Source organism: Colobus angolensis, unplaced genomic scaffold (assembly GCF_000951035.1).
Source record: "Colobus angolensis palliatus isolate OR3802 unplaced genomic scaffold, Cang.pa_1.0 Scaffold31, whole genome shotgun sequence".
Classification (NCBI taxonomy): domain Eukaryota; kingdom Metazoa; phylum Chordata; class Mammalia; order Primates; family Cercopithecidae; genus Colobus; species Colobus angolensis.
The window spans coordinates 586630-592861 of NW_012116377.1; the positions used below are offsets into that span (position 1 = coordinate 586630).

At 42.7% G+C, this 6232-nt stretch overlaps 1 long non-coding RNA gene across 1 annotated transcript in view; it reads left to right on the top strand.

Annotated features, from left to right (window-relative positions):
* The first annotated feature begins 335 nt into the window (after nt 1–335).
* The window catches only part of LOC105517883, a 10695-nt gene continuing 4798 nt past the window's right edge, over nt 336–6232 (top strand). The window contains exons 1-2 of the long non-coding RNA XR_001002734.1: nt 336–455; nt 5408–5898. This is a non-coding gene — a long non-coding RNA (uncharacterized LOC105517883). The remainder of the gene's footprint in view (nt 456–5407; nt 5899–6232) is intronic.

Consider the following 6232-nt stretch of genomic DNA (forward strand, 5'->3'; position numbering starts at 1 on the left):
TTTCTACTTTTTTTTTTTTTTGAGATGGAGTCTCGCTCTTCCTGTCAAATGTGTGCCATATCACCTGGCATCTTCCCTATGTGGGCCACTGTAAATTCACCAGCACTCCTGTTATTATTGACCAAATTACTCAATGTCCTCTTGGGTGCCCATTTTTCTACTTTTTTTTTTTTTTGAGATGGAGTCTCGTTCTGTTGCCCGGGGCTGGAGTGCAGTGGCCAGATCTCAGCTCACTGCAAGCTCCGCCTCCCGGGTTCATGCCATTCTCCTGGCTCAGCCTCCCGAGTAGCTGGGACTACAGGCGCCCGCCACCTCGCCCGGCTAGTTTTTTATATTTTTTAGTAGAGACGGGGTTTCACCGCGTTAGCCAGGATGGTATCGATCTCCTGACCTCGTGATCCGCCCGTCTCGGCCTCCCAAAGTGCTGGGATTACAGGCTTGAGCCACTGCGCCCGGCCGTGAGTTCATTTTTTTAAATTACAGTAGGAAACCTCTAAGATGGTATCTAGCCATTTAAATTTTTAAGCATACAATACATTTTTGACTGTAGGTAAGACATCGTACAACAGGTCTGGAGAGCTTATTAATCTTGATTAAAGAAACCTTGTGCTCATTGAAGAGTGCCTCCCAGCCACCTGCAATCACCACTGTACTTTCTGTCTATGAATCTGACTGCCCTAGATACCTCTATACATGCAATCATATAGTACAGTATGGCTGACATTCTGCTATTTTCTATATGTCTTACATCTCCTTTATTCCTCTATTCTTCTATTACTGCATAATTTGCTATTAAATAGATATTTTCCAGGGTAGCTTTTTAATTCCCTTGTTGTTTTTTCTGCAATGTATTTTTTTCAGTTATTGTGTTAATGGATTCCCTGGGGATTAACATCTTAATTTGTAACAATTTTAAACTGGATTAATACCAATTCAATTACAATACTACAGAAAACTGTGCTCTATACCTACATTCACCTCTCAACCATGATAATTTGAACACAACAAAATAAGAGAGTAGGGCACACTAAAATCACAAACTTAGAATATCCAGAACTATGATACCTTGCCCAAAGTTAAGAAAAACTTATCTGAGATATAAATGTCTAAAAAGGAGACTCAAGTTCAAACCCCATCCAAAAGAGTATAAAAGAAATAGTGAATGACAGACATAGAGACAATTCAAATACACATCAAACAAATGCCTCAATACAGAAAAAAAGTATACCACACTACTTAAAAATATGTTACAAAACAATAAAATACTTTGAGATGTGATAGAACATAAATCAGAATTATAAAAACTAAAAATTGAAGTGTTAGACTTGAAGACTATAGTGAAAATAAAAATATTAATTTCAGAATTACAAACTCGAAAGAAAGACAAATCCAATTAGTCTTTAGTATTTTTAAAACCAAAAGGAAAGAAATATGCCAAAAGGCTATGAAAGTCAATAACTTATCCATTTTTATTTGTTTAATCTAGATATCTGCTTCTGTCTAAACTTTAGTTAAAAGGTTTACATCTTTTAAAAATTAATGAAAATTCTATATCATCAGTTAATGGCAACTAATTACATTTCACAGACAATCCTAATTCTTAATAATGAAACAAAAAATCTTATAGGACTTGATCCTTCCTAACATACTGACTTCATAGCCTATAAATCACCCCTCACTAACTCAGCTCCAACACACAAACCTTGTTCCCCGTTTAGGACCCTTGCACGTGTTGTTCACTCTTGTTGGAATGCCCTTCCCCAAACAGTCCAATGACCTAAGGCCTCTACATCTCTGGACAAATGTTACCTACAGAGAAAAGAATCCCTGAACACCCTACACTGTGTGAAGGTGCCCTAATCTTGTTTACTGACCTTTGTATTTCATGCCTGATGTGATTTATCTGTTTGTTTTCATGTGAATTTTATGTCTTCTTTAACATACTCTAATCTCATAAAGACAGTAACATTACTCAGTATTGCCACACTGATTGTGCCAAGCATGCCGCCAGGCTCAGAGTATTCAAGTATTTGCCATATAAAAAAAACAAGCGTATTTTAGGAATTGAGCAATGTATATGAATTAATGTGCAATTATGGATTGTAATATGTGGATTTGAATCCAAAATCCACATAAAATGACTGCATCCTGGAAGGACAGTGCTTGTCCTTGGGAGGGAAATGAAAGAAAAATAACATGGCATCGGCCGGGCGCGGTGGCTCAAGCCTGTAATCCCAGCACTTTGGGAGGCCGAGACGGGTGGATCACGAGGTCAGGAGATCGAGACCATCCTGGCTAAAACGGTGAAATCCCGTCTCTACTAAAAAAAGCCAAAAAAACTAGCCGGGCGAGGTGGTGGGCGCCTGTAGTCCCAGTTACTCGGGAGGCTGAGGCAGGAGAATGGCATAAACCCAGGAGGCGGAGCTTGCAGTGAGCTGAGATCCGGCCACTGCACTCCAGCCCGGGCGACAGAGCGAGACTCCGTCTCAAAAAAAAAGAAAAAAAAAGAAAAATAACATGGTGAGTAGGTACTGAAGGAAACACACAGTTCACTGGCTGTCTCACACTGAAATACCCATTTCTTCTCCACATCACAAGCCTCCTCGATGAGAAGGGAACTTTGTGACCAATGAAAGTGTTTAATGCTGCTGCCATTCCTGACTCAATAAAGCTCAAACCACTTCAATAAATACAAGGAAAACAAATTTAGGCCTGGCGTGGTGGCTCACACCTGTAATCTCAGCACTCTCAGAGGCTGAGGTGGGTGGATTGCTTGAGCCCAGGAATTTGAGACCAGCCTGGGCAACATAGTGAGACACCCTCTTGTAAAAAAAAAAAAAAAAAAAAAAAAAAGAAAGCTAACTATTTTCTTAAAAGGCAGTCCTGAAAATCACAATGGAAAAAGTATACGTCCTACAGATGATAAACACATGCAATGAGACCAAGTTACCATAGTTCTTTACCATCACCTCCTGGTTCAAGGTCTTCTGAACCAGGTCAAGGTATTCCCACTCCTGATGGGAGAAGTCTATAGCCATGTCCCTGAATGTTACAAATTCCTGAAATAGCAAACACACATATTACTGCGGAAATTAAAGAAAAGACTTAGAAAATGAAGGACTGCATTGCAGCAGAAGAGCAATATAACCAGCACATACACTAGAAATCTACGCTATCGCGGAGGGGAATTCAGCAGAATGTCTACATATTTTTGAAGAAGACCACAACACAGAAAAAGCTTTCTGCCTGCTTTGGAACATCTCTTAAATATCTGACCCTTTTGAAAATGACAAAATAATAAAGTTCTTCTGTTAAATCCTTATTACATATGTAATAACCAAGAGGTATCTGCCTCATAAATTCTCAATCAATATGTGCTAATTGAGAATATTTTCACTTGGAAAGGAATTTAAAAATTTAGTCTTATTTTATCCAAAATATAGTATCCAGTCTTAATAGAAAACTACCTATAAAATTAATAATGTCTTCAAGCATCAAATACTTCATTATGTCAGAGCTTACCATAAGCATTTTTATTTCTTTTGACAAAACAGAAGGATTCTTGGGCACATAACATCATTATTTTCTGGTATTTATTTTTCAGGGCTTTCTACCCAAATCCATGACCTCTGTATTTATATGTTCCAATCCAATAGACTAATTCCCACAAAGCATGTGATTTTACCCTATATGAAGACTGAGATCCTTCAATGCCAATTTCCACCTTACCTAGCTGAAAAACTCAGGTATCTGGAAAATTTCAAAGACTTCTCATGAATGGTCAAATGGAACCACTGCCTTGGCCTCAACAAATGACAAAACTGACCTGAAATGCATATATCTGTACTTCAGAGAACTTGACTCCTTTCCTCTGTATCACTGCCCAAAGTAGCAGTGGCACTGCACTCTAGCCTGGGCGACAGAGCAAGACTCCGTCTCAAAAAAAAAAAAAAAAAAAAGAATGCTATTATTCGATCAGACTTTAGGGTCTGAGAAGACCCAGGCGGGGTCTTAACGGGTGTGTTTTCTCATTCTATCCCTGATACTCAGGCACCAGTTTCTCCATTTCTTTGACGTTTAAGTTATGCATTCATCAAAATTACAGTCAAGGGTTAGTGGAAACTGTTCTGGTTGCTAAAGGAAACCTGGCCTGCTACACTGCGACCGGAACTAAAGCCCACTATAGAACACTGAAAATACCTGCAAACACTGACTTTACTGACAAGTCAATTAAATTACAGAAAATCAAGTTCATGCTCCCTCCCAGCTCTGTCCTCCGGAATTGCTAGTTAGAAACCTGCACATTGTCCTAGGTTCAGTTTTGCAAAGACGGAGCCTGTCAGCGAAAGCATTTGTTTGATTTCATGCATTAATGTTTCCTTTGTCCATTTTCATTTAATTAATTTATTTATTTGAGATGGAGTTTCGATCCTCTCGCCCAGGCTGGAGTGCAATGTTGCGGTCTCGGCTAACTGCAACCTCCGCCTCCTGGGTTCAAACGATTCTCCTGCCTCAGCCTCCCAAGTAGTTAGGATTACAGGCATGCGCCACCACGCCCGGCTGACTTTTGTAGTTTTAGTAGAGACCGGGTTTCACCATGTTGCCCAGGATGTTCTCGAACTAAGTATTGGGATTACAGGCGTGAGCCACCGCGCACGGCCTATTTTATTTATTTTATTTTATTTATTTTAAGACGGAGTCTCATTCTGTCGCCCAGGCTGGACCGCAGAGGCGCGATCTCGGCTCACTGCAACCTCCGCCTCCCCGGTGCAAGCGATTCTTGTGCCTCTTCCTCCTGAGTAGCTGGGATTACAGGCGCCCGCCACCACACCTGGCTAATTTTAGTATTTTTAGTACAGACGGGGGTTTCATCATGTTGGCGGCCGGACTAGTCTCGAACTCCTAACCTCAAGTGATCCGCCCGCCTCAGCCTCCCAAAGTGCTGGAACTACACGCGTGAGCCACCGCGTCTGGCCCCATTTCCTTTCCTTTATTTTATTGTTTTCAGACGCAGTTTCGCTGTTGCCACCCAGGCTGGAGGGCCGTGGTGCGATCTCGGCTCACTGCAACCTCCACCTCCTGGGTTCAAGCGATTCTCCTGCATCAGCCTCCGGAGTAGCTGGGATTACAGGCACCTGCCACCACGCCCGGCTACATTTCCTTTAGTTTATTTTTTATAATTTAGTAGCCTGTTTGTTGATAACAAGACTGGTGGTGCACAAGGTTGGGTCTTGGTGTTCACCGGGCGGCGGGCATGGGCCAGGTGGGAGGGTCTCCACCACCTGGTGCAAATCTCCAAGAAAATGCAGGAAACAGCATCAAGGGTGATTGTAAAGTTCTGGTTTGCGGCGGGTAGGCGTTCCAGCGCAGAAATGAGCACGAAAGCTTTTGCTGTGGTTGTAGGCAGGTCGGCCCCAAGCGCTTCTTATTGGCTAATGTGGAGGGAACCTGCACACCCATTGGCTGAAATCTCCGTCTAATTGAGGCTGACTGAGAGCTTCTCTTCCTACTGTGTTGCCTGGAAGCGGACTGTCCGCCTAGTAACATCTGATCGCGTTTCCAATTGGTCACCGTTTACGGAAGCCCGCCCTCTCTTTTCCGGAAGCCCGGTGGAAGCTGGGTCTGCTGGTGGAGTCCAGGTGCACAGTGGGAAGTGTGATTCCGCAGTGTTGGGTTGTTCCGCCAAGCGCCCGCCGGACAAGGGACCCTGGAGGGTCAGTGGCGTGAAGTCCTCGCCTTCAGCGTCCGCGGCTGGGAAATGGGCTATCGCCACGGCGGGAACTGGGACTCTGGCTGCGTCCCGGCCCTTCGTCATCAGTCCACCGGACTCGTGGGCGCGCGCACTGGGGCGCTGATGTAGTTTCCTGACCTCTGACCCGTACTGTCTTGAGATTAAAGGTAAAAAGGGGGCTTTTTCAGCTCACTGGGGTAAAACACCCTTTTATTTCTAGGCAGGTGTTTTGTTGCAGAAAGGCTTGCGAGGGGAGGGAATGACGGGCAGGTTGAGGTTTATTAAATAAAATACATTCCTGGTTTATATTATGTTTATAATAAAGGACCCCAACCTTTTAACAAATCTTACTTTTTGCTGTTTGTATTCTTTAGTGGACTGTCTCTGATAAGGACAGCCAGTTAAAATGGCATTTTGTTGTTGTTGCTAATTAAACCAAATTTTAGTTTTGGTGGTTGTCCTAACAGCAGCAACTTGTCAGGCTTTATAAAATCATATTTC